This window comes from Emydura macquarii, unplaced genomic scaffold (genome assembly GCF_026122565.2).
Source record: "Emydura macquarii macquarii isolate MOO-44397 ecotype Brisbane River unplaced genomic scaffold, CSIRO-AGI_Emac_v2 contig_1451, whole genome shotgun sequence".
In the NCBI taxonomy this organism is placed as follows: Eukaryota; Metazoa; Chordata; order Testudines; family Chelidae; genus Emydura; species Emydura macquarii.
This window is the reverse complement of record NW_027131588.1, coordinates 12,355,935-12,369,240: the sequence shown is the minus strand read 5'-3', so window position 1 is coordinate 12,369,240 and position 13,306 is coordinate 12,355,935. Positions and strand designations below refer to the sequence as shown.

The 13,306-nt window shown below is 42.8% G+C and overlaps 1 protein-coding gene across 10 annotated transcripts in view; it reads left to right on the top strand.

The window, feature by feature from the left end:
* LINGO2 (leucine rich repeat and Ig domain containing 2) overlaps positions 1 to 13,306 on the top strand; it is an 805,515-nt gene that overhangs the window by 135,644 nt on the left and 656,565 nt on the right. For 2 of the 10 annotated variants that reach the window (XM_067553190.1, XM_067553187.1), the window contains exon 1: positions 8,211 to 8,746. The exons of the other annotated variants lie outside the window; for them this stretch is intronic. The gene's annotated coding sequence lies outside the window, so the exon portion shown is untranslated. Of the gene's footprint in view, positions 1 to 8,210; positions 8,747 to 13,306 lie in introns of those variants that run through there. 10 annotated transcript variants of the gene reach the window in all.

Genomic DNA, 13,306 nt, shown 5'->3' with positions numbered 1-13,306 from the left:
ACAGAACTTTAAAATACCATCAACACAACAATAATAAAAAAAAGCTTGAATATAGTCTAATTTGAGGTAATACAGCCATTAGTGAAGATCAGTTAATTGAGTTTTTTTTGTTTTTGCCAGTGTTTTCTAATTCTTTAAATTTCTCTTCTGATTACAAGTCAATGTTCTTGAGAAAGCTACAAGTATACAATGAAGCTTCATGTCTCCCTGAATTGTGAGATAGTTGGGATTCTTCTCATTTTATAGGTTGATAAACTAAGGCACAGATTTTTCCAGGATTTTTCCAGTCACATAGCAAGTCCGCAGAGAATGTAAATGCAAGTATTGTCTCACAATAGAAACACCCATAACTTTTGACTCCCAATACCCAACTCAAACCTCCATCCTATTTTTTCCTCCAGTATCAGTCATAGTGTTTCTTAACCATAATAACTCTTCAAAATAATGGATTTTATTTGTTGCTGTTCACTTAAAATCTATAAAAATAATTAATCCTTGTTTTAGGTGCACTATAGAAAGCTTAGCAACATCTGTTCCAAAATTAGCTGTAAATTGTTCTGTTATCTATATCAATCTTTGGATCAGTGGAATGATTACATACTGTGACTTAGAATAGTGTGAACAATCTGTAATCATAGGGGAGAAAACAATAATTGAAATACTTAAGGCCTAACTTGCTGCTTAACTATTCCAGTTTTACACTGGGATGACTTTATTGATTTCAGTGAAGTTAAGCTGCATACAACTGGAGTAATGCAGCGGTGAGTCAAGCCTTGAAAATATTAATTTAAAAATATCAGGTTTACTTACATTCATATGAAATTTAGCTCTAAGAATCTGTTACTTATAGCAACTGAAGGCTTTCTAGGAGGCCATATTCTACCATCAATGTTTGCATAAACCTCCAGTGGAATGAATGTAGATAATGACCACAATAAACAATTTTTTTCTATTAACCTGAACATAGGTGAAAATATCTCTTTATTGATCTTAACATGTGGCCTGTAGAAATGAAATAATAAAAGCTCTGGTCAGTACTTTGAGTGTTCTAGACAAAGCCGTAAGAGTTATGTAGGAATACTTAATTTTGAATCCTTGGGTGTCAATCAAAAAGAGGGCTTGTATTTTGATAAGGTCCTAATCTAGAAATAAACTCCCCAATAACTGAACAAGCAGAGAAGAGGACGTATTCAAATAGCTAGTGAACCAACTGCATGTAAAAGAGATGCATACAATCTAGACCCTTCTGTCATTTTAAACAGGAAAAAGATGCACATCAGGAAATGGCCTGAAAACCTAGGTAATTGGATTTTTCTATATAATATATGACAAATTCAAAATGATAAAAGAACAGAAGTTCTCTTTCATTAGCTCTTCCTTCTAGGTGATTATTTGAAATGAAATTATTTAGTTCTTTCCTATAATCTAGTTTCCAAATAAAAACAAACAAAACCAAAGCAAGCAGACAAACAAACAACATTATGTTTGCATGGAAGAAAATAACTGATTGCTGAGAACGGTTTGATATGCTCCTGGTTTTACCTCTGAGGTGATCAAAGTGAAGTGTGTGGTAATATTAACATCAGAATTCAGAAATAGGGTATTGGGGATGACTGGTTTTTCATGAAACTTCCTTTCCTTCCATTTATAATGATAGAATAGTTAAAACAACAAAAACAACTTAAACCCATGGCTATAATGAATAGACTCCACCTATTTCTGATTGGTGATACTCAAAATCTATGTAACCATACATAGAATATAGTACTAATTATTTACTTTGCTGAGCATCATAATTTAGTATAGCAGCCTAAGGTAAATATCAGCGTTTATCTCTCATGCCAATAAATCTTGCTGATATTGAGGTATGTGGGGGGCGCTTGCATGCTTCCCCCATGCCCTGCTACTACAGCAAATACGCCTGCAGCCACACTGTCTCTTTTGCCTTTTATTTATTAGACTGTCAGCAGATTCAGGGCTTCATTTCTTGTATGGAGGACAAAATCTTATTTCTAATGGCTATCCCAATCTATAAACTGGAATAGCGTCTAAGCAGCCTGTGCATCGTCCCTGTATCCTGGCCCTCGGTTTGAGGAGATTTAATTCCATTCCATTCTTGGTCTATTTGCATAGCTATCTAATACAATGTGGGGGTGGGGGGGGGAGAGTGGATTTTACCCAAATTGAGTAGACTTAATTTGAGAGAAAGTACTGGCTATCTTAACTCAAATACAACAATCCTAGATTCTCCTCCACAACTTGCTTCCCAACCTCTAATCCGGTCAGTTAGCTTGTGACTCAAATAGTGATCCAAGAATAAAGAGAAGATGGAACTTCTGATCTAAATTATTAGTGGTATCACAAAAAATTGTCTGGGAAAAATGAGCCCTAATCCTTAACTTTTATTTCAATTAATATATCTAGCTAGAAATAGTTCTGTAGGCTAGAATTAGCCCACATTTTCCAAATTCTTGACACACTTCACAATAAATCTTAAGAGGGTTTTATTAAGTTCCTCTTTTTCAACCAACTTGTATAGTTGGCCAAAATTTGTTGAACGTGCAGAATTTCAACTTTTTTCCATAAAGCATCATAATTCTTAACCAGCTCTACAGTGTGTATTCTATTTTTTAACTTCTGTTCATTTGACTGGGTGGTTTTTTGTTTTTGTTTTTTTTACAGTTATATGCAAAATGAATGCTAAAATTGTAAATTTCAGATTGTGGCTCAGTTTAATATTGATACTTCCTAGCTGCCAAAAAAAAAATGTAATTCCCCCCTCAAAGTTTGGGGGAAACCAAGCAAGGGAACTGTATGCACAGTCTGTGTCTTAAAAGGCTCATAAAACTACATGCATTGTAGAAATCCAAAGGATTTCTATTGAAGGTGGAGGCCGGGGGTGGGAGGAAAGAAGTGAAAATTCTGAGACCCTGTATGGATAGCCTCACTGTGCTGGAATGGAGAGAAGAGGAAGGCATTCATAAAAGACAGATCAGAAAATAAGTACATCAAATGTAGATGCGCTTTGAATGTACTAAATGAGTGTTTCTTTGTAATTGAATGGAGTTTCAAGGATCATTTCCTAATTTCCTGTGTTTGATTCATAGACTTTAAGACCAGAAGGGACCATCATGATCTAGTTTGACCGCTGTACATTGCAGGCCACAGAACCTCAGCCACCCACTCCTGTAATAGACCTATAACCTCTGGCTGAGTTACTGAAATCCTTGAATCATAATTTAAAGACATCAAGTTGCAGAGAATCCACAAAACCAGGGTCTCTGCCAATCGGACCCCAGGGAAAATTGATTTGTATGTTTTTAATAATGATACAAGATAAATGCAAAATAGTACCCTTTATATTTCTAAAAGTAGCTACACTTCTTCTGTAGTTTCAGTTCACACATAGTATAGGATGGTTTCCCTATAACAGACTTTACATTCAGTATGAGTATTGGTGCAGTGAAACTATATTTAAAGGACTCCTTCTCCAATTATAGGCCTGATGGGGCCCTTTCAAAATGATGTCAGAGAAGCTGATCCAAAGCCCACTGAAGTGAATGGAAAGAATGCCATTGACTTTAATGGTTTTTACATCGAGACCTGCATGAATAATTTCAGCAGTGATCAGACTCCAGCTGTTCTTCAAATTCCCCACCTCTTTTGAAAGCCAAACATCTCCTACTGATAAATCAAAACATTTCAAGTTTCAACATGTAGTACTGCAAAAATTCTCTTATGATCCATGTAATGAATCAGTCTGGTTTATCTATAGGTGTTGGCTAATCAGATGTAATGGAGTTGTACAGCAAGATTCAGCTTTTCTATTCCTTTATAAGACAAATGATTCTGTTTTCTCTGGTTAACCCTTCAACTTCTGGTTTTTGGTTTGCAATCGCTATGTTAATGAAAAGTTTAAAGAGATTTATTTTGTAAATTTCAATTGTACCATTTGTTTCTTTCAGAGAATAACCCTCTTGGGCAAAGTGATAGCCTTACTTAGAACTCTGCTATTTCTTTTTTAGCACTTGGTAACTCAGTCTATCTATAGTTATGTTGCTTTATCTCCCACTTAGAGGAACATTCATGAGGTGGAAGCCTCTAAAAGAGGCTTCCATTTATCTTTTTGTCAGTGCACTTCTTGGAGTAAAAAGAGTACTTTGTCTTGCTGTTTTGTAAAGCTTCAGAAAAATTTCACTTAACTGGCGAATCATACACACATCCATATACAGTATTCAGTTTCCATCCAGTCTCAAAACATCAGTGCAATCCTTTAGAACAACCACTTCTCTCTGTTATCAGGATTGCACTAAAACTGCAGCAACTTTTTTAGGCACTTTCTTTAACTAGAAATTATACATTTAAGAACTGTGCCCATAATTTTCAAAATTTACTAGTGACTTTGGGTACCCAACTTGATATACCTTTAATGGAGCCTTAATTTCAGAGGTTGGGAACTGAGGACCCATTAAAGCATCTCAAATTAAGTAGCCAAAAATTGTGGTACCTAAATTCACAAGTCACTCTTGCAAATGTAGGCCCACAGGAAGACAATTAAAACCTTCCTTTTTACAAGTAATATGCTACCAACCACCATTTGTGGCTTTTTCTTTTGCAGAGTTTGTAACATGAGTCTTCATGATTATTATTATAAATATGTATAATCCCATTCTGTTTTTCTCTATTATATTCAAAGACCTTTAAAAACTTTTTTAGACAGTTGCTTTTGGATTAGTTGTTGTGCTTTCTTTCATTGATGTGTAGATTAGTGCAAAGACAGCTGGAGCCAGGGTCAAAACCAGGCCTTTCACTACTTGTTTATCATGTGCCAAAGATTGTTGGCTGTATCAGAGACCTTATTCTGCAGCCTCGCACCCACAGGCTGAGAGGCAGAAGAAGACATCAGGTATAGTACTGTGGGTGGTGGTGACTATAGCAGGTGAAGGAGGAGCTTCTGTTGAAAGGAAAGGAAATGTGGTTTCTTATCACTAAAGCTGCCCTGGCTAGTAATTAACAATTACTTCTTACCTTGCAAAAACTTTTCACTACAAGAAGAAAACTGCTATTTATCTGTGATGGTGAAGGAAACTACAGCTCACGCTTTTATTGTAGCTTTTTCGCCAAAACAGCCATTTGGTTCCTAAAAAGGAATACATATTTTTTCTTTACATCTTCCTTTCAGTTTATATAATTGGCATGTTAAGCTAAGTAGCTAATAACTAGTTGCAAACTGACTTAAGTGTGTCCATACTTATCTTGCACTGTTTTAACTAAATGGATTGATTTAAAAAAAAAAAATCTTGTGCAACTATTGTCTCTATTTTCAGAGGTCTTCTTTTCAGAGAAGCACATTATACTGGTGTTTTGAAAGTTGAAAGACACCAGTGCACCCTTCATCCAACTTTCAGAGCTACAAGCAGCCATGAAACACTACTGATCATGGCCCCTTTGATAGAATATTAGAGTTTTTTGTTTTTAAAGGGGTGGGGGGAGAAGGAGTGCTGATTAATTTAGGCTCAGGAGTAAAGGAGAGAGCAGCTAACCTTTTATTATTCAACTACTGGGTATGTGTAAATAAAGAATGTAAGGTACAATCACTGTTCCTAATTAGCGAGTAGAAGAAACTCCTGAAATGTGCCTGGTTTTTTCCTAAAGATGTAATCTGCCAATTTCTCTGATTCCTTCACTTTGCCTGTAAAGTACCACTCCAATCAACTGGGTTTCACTAATGATTGAAGAATCTTTCCTGGAAATCTTCCTAAAGGTGCTATATAAGCAGCTCTAATCATGCATATGGAATTAAGTGTGCACTTCCAAGAACAGCAGTTGCTTAGTAATCCTCCTGAAGGAATATTATTATCGCTTTAGTTCTTTTAAAGAAACGTTTATGTAAATGTATATTGCAAGTTACTAGGTTAGAATCTGCAGAAGAGGAAGCGGCAGAAACAGTGGTACTAGTCTTGGAGAAGTTAAACCGCCTTGCCTGTGAGAACCCCAAGGGGGAGTGTCTTCATCTTGAGACAAGTGTCAGACCGAGGAGGAAATGGAGCTGCAAGATCTTATGGCATCTAAATGATGATATTTCAGACCACTCCATAGCAAAGAACAACTGGTGGCAACCCTTTCTCAGGATGAGCGTAGACTGCAGTAGAAATCTTAGTTTAATCAGACCTCCAGTTTTTTAGGGTGAGTGACTTGCACACAACTCATTAACATTAAACAATTCATTTTGTAAGCAAGCATTTCCCTGTTCAAAATGGAGATGGGGCAGGGCTGTTAAAACTGAACAAGTCTAGTTGAAGGACACGCAGGTGAAGCCCTTCTTGCTACAATGAGCCGGGTCCAACTCCAGATCTTGGAAAAAGTCAACTTCCAAATGTCCCCGCTCGAGTTTTTCAATAGCAGTTATCCAGGATTTTTAAAAGCCGCTGGGAGCTTTGCTGCTTTCTTCCTTCTCTTCGGAGCTGTTACTTAAAGCGCTGCTGGTTTCCCCTGGTTCGCCGGTGGCTGTAGCTGACAGCACTCACCCTCAGCTTGGAGGGGCTGGCTAAGTGCTTCCCCGCAACTCTGTCCACAAATTGCCGGCTGATGCTGGGAAGAGACACGCTGGCGTCACATCTTGCGCACACAATCCCTTCCGCGGTATGGTAATGGCAACTCCGTGATGGAAGCAACGCAATGATCGTCAGTTACACGGCCTGGTTCTCCTGGTACATTGCCTGCTTGGGTTTTGGCCCCCAGCTCCCTGCCCCCGTTGTGACTGACTTCATGCCCAGGGCGGCAGCAGCCTCCCCCTCTGGAAGTCAAACCCCTGGGAGAGAAGCTTTCCTCCAGGTCCCTCGGCTGCGGCTGCTCCTCCTAGTCTCACCAGCAGTTAAGGCTTCCCTTGAAACGTGCATTCGCCCCACGGCGAGGACCGTCTCCTTTCACATCCGGCCTCCGCTTGCTTCCAAAGCAGCCCCTGGCCGCGATCAGCCTCTCCCCTCCCTCTGAGCAGGGTCGCCATCAACTAGCCGAAGGGGGCACTGAAGGCGGGCGGCAGGGGCAAGCCCTGCCTGCTGCCGGGGCGGGAAGGAGAGGAGAGCGAGCCTGGCGGCGGGGTCTGCCCGCTAAAGTTTAGCTCCAGTCAGCTGCCCGCGCTAGGGACTTGCTGCCACCCGCAGACTTCAAGCACCCTCCCTGCTTAAGTCAAGACCACAGCGGCGGGAGAGCCAGAGCGTGTGTGCGCTCCACACACCCACCCACCCGTCCGTCCGTCCGTCCCTTTGGAATAACCACCAGAAGTTTACTCTAATCACTGCATGCCGCATCTTGCAGCCTGGAGGCGGGGAGCGCGCCCACCCACTCGGAGTCTAGACAGGGAGAACCGGACCCCACCCGCTGTTGCCCAGGGATGCAAAGTAGCCTTTTGAACGATTACTTCGCAATCGCGCCTCTGACTCCGGCCCCCTGGGAGGGCTAAACCCGTCCTCTCCTCCCGGCAGCAGCGGAGGACGGCGAGGACAAGCTTAGCCAGGTGCAACCCCAGCAGCTCCCCTGCCCCCGCCAGCGCTGCCCCCTGCCCAGCCTTGGAAATGGCTGCGAAAACTGGCTGGGTCTTTCCCTCCCCTCACCCCTCACCCCTCCTCTTTACCAGCTGAGCGTTCCACCTGCTACCGTCTAACCCGCTATAGAGCCGCAGTCAACATTTAGAAACGTCAAGGCGGCAGCCGCTCGCCAATCCCAGCTGGCTTTAGGCGGCGCGGTGGCGAAGGCAGAGGCCAATCTCTCTTAGCCGCCTTTAAAAGGGGGGGGGGGAGGGGGAGAAGCTGGAGGAGGCGAAGCTGGGGATGCTTTGGCGCCGCTATTCGAAGGGATGCGGGGTTGCGTTGGACTCCGGTGCAAACTGCACCAGCCCCAGCCGCCGACGCCGCGCTTGCTTCCTTCCTTCCCGAAGAAGTGGGCAGGCCGGGGAGAAAGGGGTTAATAGCCGCCTGCCTGTCTCCAGTGTAGCGGGCGGTAATTGTCAGACCAGGCAGCAGCCTGGCTGGGAGAAGCTGGTGGGGCTTGCGGGAAGGGCTGCGGGTGCCTGGTTGCCAGCTGCTAACCACCGAGGAGTCAGTGGCTGATTGATTTTTGTGTGCGCGTGGTGCATTTATTTCCCCCCTCCATTTATCCCTCCCTCCCTCCCCTTTCCTTGCTGCTGCCGGACTTGCTGGTGTGTGCCTGCCAGCCCTGGCAGGAGCCGTCCTCCTTCTTCTCCTCCTCCCCCACCCCGGCTGCGACTGCTTCAGCAGCCCCTGAAAGTTTCCTCCCCTGGCAGGGCCCCGGGAGAGCCCCTCGCCTTGGCACGGCCGTGCCCGCCTCGCCCCGGAGGGGCTGCAGGGAGGTGAAGGAAAAGAGCGGACGCTCCCATTGAAGAAGAGGAAGCTGCCGGGAGTGTTTAGGGTTTTTTTTTTTCCCCCCCCTGCTTCGTCCTGTCTGATCGAGGGAGTTGGGCTGGGTTTGCTTTGCTTTGAAGGGGGAGAGGAGCCTTCCCCGCAAGCCGAGCTGCGAAGGCGGAGAGAGGAACCGAACCGCGCGCGGCTGTGGGCTGGCGCAGCCCCCTTGTGCAGGCTGACCCGCCGAGATTTTCCAGCGCTGGGGTTTGGTTTTGGTCCTGGTTCTTGCACCTAAGGAGGCGAAGTGGATTCAGAAGCGAGCCTGTGCTGCCTGGCTGCCCCTGGGTCCCGCTGGGTGTGAGGACGTTAAGGATCACTTCAGACAGGTAAGTGAAGGAGGGAGCACAGCGGGGGTCTTTACTCGTCATTTAGAGAAGAAATAACGGGGGCGGGGGGGCTGGACGGATGCAATCCCATGAAATCCCCTCTCCTCGCTCGCATCCACTCCCTGGCTGCTCGCAGGGGCGGAGGAAAGTTCCTGCTTCTCTAATGAGAGGCTGTTGCGGGGGGGAAGTGTCTCGTCCTTGCTCCTGGGGGATGCAACAGTGAAGTCCTAATCCCAGGGTTTCCCCTTCCTCCCCCCTCCCAGCCGTCCGCTTCTCCTTGGCTCTCCGCGCTGGTGGCTGGCATGGCAGCACCGTGTGCCGAGGAGAACGGCAAACGGCAGGGCGGGCTGGGAGAGGGCAAGAGACGAAAGGCAGCTGGGGTTGCACAGACGCCTGCCCGGCCAGCCAGCGCCGAGCGCGGTCCGAGGGAGTCCCCTCCCGAGACTTGCCCGCGTTGCTCTGCTCCTTTCCGCCGCTAGAGGCTCTTGGGGAGCGCGGGGAGACCCACAGCCCGAGCCCCTGCGGCGTGCGCCGGTGTCAGCCACCTGCCCGCCGGGCCGGGAGGAGGCGGGGAACGCGCAGCAGGGTGCCCGGCTCCACCCGTCCCGCACCGCCCTGCCCGGTGCCGGTGCAGCCCGGACACAGCTGTGCTGCGGCGTTGTGCGCCCAAGCTCTGCTGGCTGGAGCCGCGGCCGGCCCCTCTCATTGCGCTCGGGAACCTGGCGCTGCCCGGGAGAGCATCTCTAACCTCCTTTTCTGTCTCCTGGATAGTATAGTCAGGGCTGAGGCTTCATTACCTGCCCCCCCGCAGCTATTCTGCCTTGCTATCCTATTCCCCCACCCCCCTTTTAAAAGTTTCCCTAATCTTCACTTCTGTGTGGCCCGGAGGAGGGATTGCCCTGTGCTGTAATTATAGGAGGCTCCCTGCCCTTTGTTTGGTGACTGGAGGTGAGAAAGGGGCCAGGTGGGTTGTAAACCTGGGCCTGAAGAAACCTCCATCGCCATATTATTGCCCAAACACCTAAGGACTCTGTCCTGGATGGTCCCAGTTGAAAGCAATGTGGATGGTAACCACCACACATGGGCGAGGTGGGAGTTAAAGGAGAACAACCAAAAAACTCTTGGAATAACTAAGGCGAATGGAGCTGGATCCTGCTCCTGTTTCAGTGGGAGCTGGAGCAAGGGCCTGGGTGGGTTTTGATATGATGCAGGTTTTTTGTGTTTGGTTTTTTTTGTTTTTAAATCCTTTTGTAACTGGCATAAAGGGGCTGCCACACCTGTGCCAAGTATGATGGCATGTGTGCCTCTCACAGTTTGCATGTTTAATTATCTCTGAGTGCATGTGGTGATTTGACACAACACTGCAGATTCTGCATATGCCATATTTTAAGGGGGGGCCTCCCCAAATATAAGTGCTGGAGTCTGTATCTTGTGTGAAATAGGAGATAAGAAAATAACCAACCAAGGGGCCATTAGTCTTTCTGAATACAAAGTTTAAATGTCAGCATTTGAGAAATACTGTCTTAAACATTTCTTTCCATAGCTTTCTATGGGATAGGACAGAGGAATCTGTGTGCTCTCACCATTATCATACATGCTTGTGTCATATTTGCAATATCATTCCAAACTGTTCAGGTCAAAAATAAGACCACTTTTGGATATAAAAAGTAAAAGGTCAAATCTCTGAAATAAATACAATTTGTAAAGGAGGGAAGTATAGTGGTGGTTCGTGGCTGTGACATGAAAACGAACCATGCAGTTTTTAGTTTGGCTGAAACTACAGTACTAAGCTACAAATATGAAAATCTCTCAATGTCGTTTATCATAAGAAGAATAAACCATGACTTGTAAAACCCACGTGCACGCGCACACACACACACACACACACACTATAGTTCTCAAGCCTCACCTTGCTTTGTACAAATGTGTGCCACAGATGGAGAGATGCGCAATGTGAAATATTTCTACCAGTAACCATTTGAGACTGTGGCTGTATGTTATGTGCACTATATGTACATTAGACATCATGGCATTCAGTGGTAATGCACAGACAAAACACTATAGCAAAGCAGGAGCAGAAGGAGGTACATATTTTGTAAAGCTTCCATAGACAAATAAAAACTAGGCAATTTAAAGTAAGTTACTGCTCCTCAAAATCAAAACATCATGTTCTGTTAGAGACAGCACCCATTCCAGGAACGGGCATCCCTGTCATTGAGAGGCTGCCATGTGGTCTGCTCTGATAGAGTGTAGGTGATTATATCTATGAATGTCCTGGCCTTTTACTGGCTATTAAATATTTATTAATTTAGAAATGGTAATGTGAAAACCTTCTCAACTGCTTACTTATTTAAAATCTAAACATTCTGAAATTGGCTAAACTCTGCAGATCAGTCATGTGTCTCAGATTAGATGACCAGAGAAAAGGGAACACTGTATTTAACTTCTCTGAAATCTGTTCACTGATTAAGAATAACCATGAAGACCTACCTGTGTGATATGGCCACATGTGAGCTGTGTGTTTTGATATGACCGCAGATATTGTGCTGCATTTATTTATTCATTTTTTTTTCCTAGACATTCTATAAAAGGGCTGTAGGTGGAAATGTTTTCCTGTGCAGTAGGAAGAGGAGGTGATGAAATACGAAGTATTTGAGAAGCTTGTCAGTGCCAGATAGCGATCTGTAGGCTCAAAATTTGTAGTTTTAATGTGTAGTTCTGAATAATACTGTACATTTCTGTACATAATTTGCTCTTCATAGTTTGTGAAGTTGTTCGTTCTCTTCTAAAATCAAAAGATAAAGGGGTCTGGAGGTAGGGAAATAAGCTCAGTGACCTGATGATACATCTTAGAAATGCAACTGTGTGCATGTTTGTTGGTACTTTTTTCCTTTAGTTATTTAAAAAACATCAAAGTAATATAAACATGGCATCTGGTTATAATGTGTGGACCTAAAAATCTAGTGAATGTTGCTATTCAGTTATAGTTTATGCTAGGAGGATATTTGCTTTTGACACTGGCCTCTTGACTATTTTATTCCTTGAGGCTGTCTAAAGGATTGATCAAAGTCTATTGACTTCAGTAGGCTTGGTATCAGGCCATATATTGTGTGATCAATTGGTCCTCAATGAGCAGGTGCAATATCTTGTAACTTTGTTGCCAATATTTTTTAAAATATCCAGATTTGGGCTGATGAAGTAAATCTTTTTCAGTGCAATGATGCAAATTGTTAATATTCTGTTGATAACAGTCCTCCTTCACAAATGGCCTATTGGGTTATGTAATTAATTGTAGTTTAGTGAAGGGTTGTTTTTTTTTTTGTTTTTTTTTTTTTTTTTTAAACAGATCCCATTAAATAAAGTATATTTCTCAACACATCAGTTCAGATATGGTATATACATTCAGGACATTTAGAAGAAAATTGGTATATTTTTTTACAACTGCTAATTAATCATGGATTGACATCCTTACGTCACCTATAGACTTTTTTAGCTAAGCCTGTGTCTAATTATGGATCCTTACAAATTGTTTTATTCTAAAAGGTAGGGTACCTGTTAACTTTTTCCAATACACTTTTCAGGTCAGATATTTGGAATCAATTTTTGGAGTTGTTGTTTCCTAATTCACAAGAAACAAGCAGACACTTTTTCTGGAAGAACCAGTTAGACAAATGACTATATTTAAAATCTATTAAAATAAATTAGATGAACTCCAGAGCTAATGAAACTGAAATAGTTAATGCTATGGATATTTCTCAAGATTTGTTTCATGCAGCATACAAGTCACATGATGATTTTAATCATAATACATTATTTCTGGATGTTAAAGTTCTTTTAAAGGAATTATGCTTCCTAGTTTTCAAATTTAAAAAACCAACTAATTTAGGTTGCATGCCATTACATATGCATTCTGATCCCTGAGGATACTTCTAGTTGCTTAGCTATTCAGTCAATAAAAAAAGAAAAAAATAGAAGACCAAACTGTCAGCAGTGCTGTATAATGACATTTCAGTGACCCAATTTAGGGGGAGGGTTGTGTGTGTTTCTTTCAGGAAACAGCATTTGAAATATCTCACGTGACTATTTGATGAAAGGGCTAATCTTTAATTCCCTTTGAAACTATGAATAGACATCACTATCTGTATATTGCAGAGGGTTTCATTCACATACCGATGTGCTATTAGCTATTTCAGTGTGGTGATTATTATAAAAGTTGTTTTGGGTCAAAATAATTTGATTTAATAGGCCTTACACTGGGAAGGGATTTGCTGAGTGACTTTTTTTTTTTTTTTAAGACCACTGTTTTACAAAAATATAAATAGCTTCATTTCAATGGGCTATCTTTTATTTGTACGAAGTAAAGTATTTTAGGTTTCTTCTGATAGTGGATGAAGTTTTAATTGCTCTTTGTTTTTTAAATACTTGTTACTTAATGTAAAGGAAAACAGCCTTTTGTTGTAGCTTGCAAGATACATTAAATGGCATGTATTCCCCAGACTTTAGGTGACATTCTATTTATAAAGGGAAATTATATTTTCCCTAGCAAAATGAATGACTGAA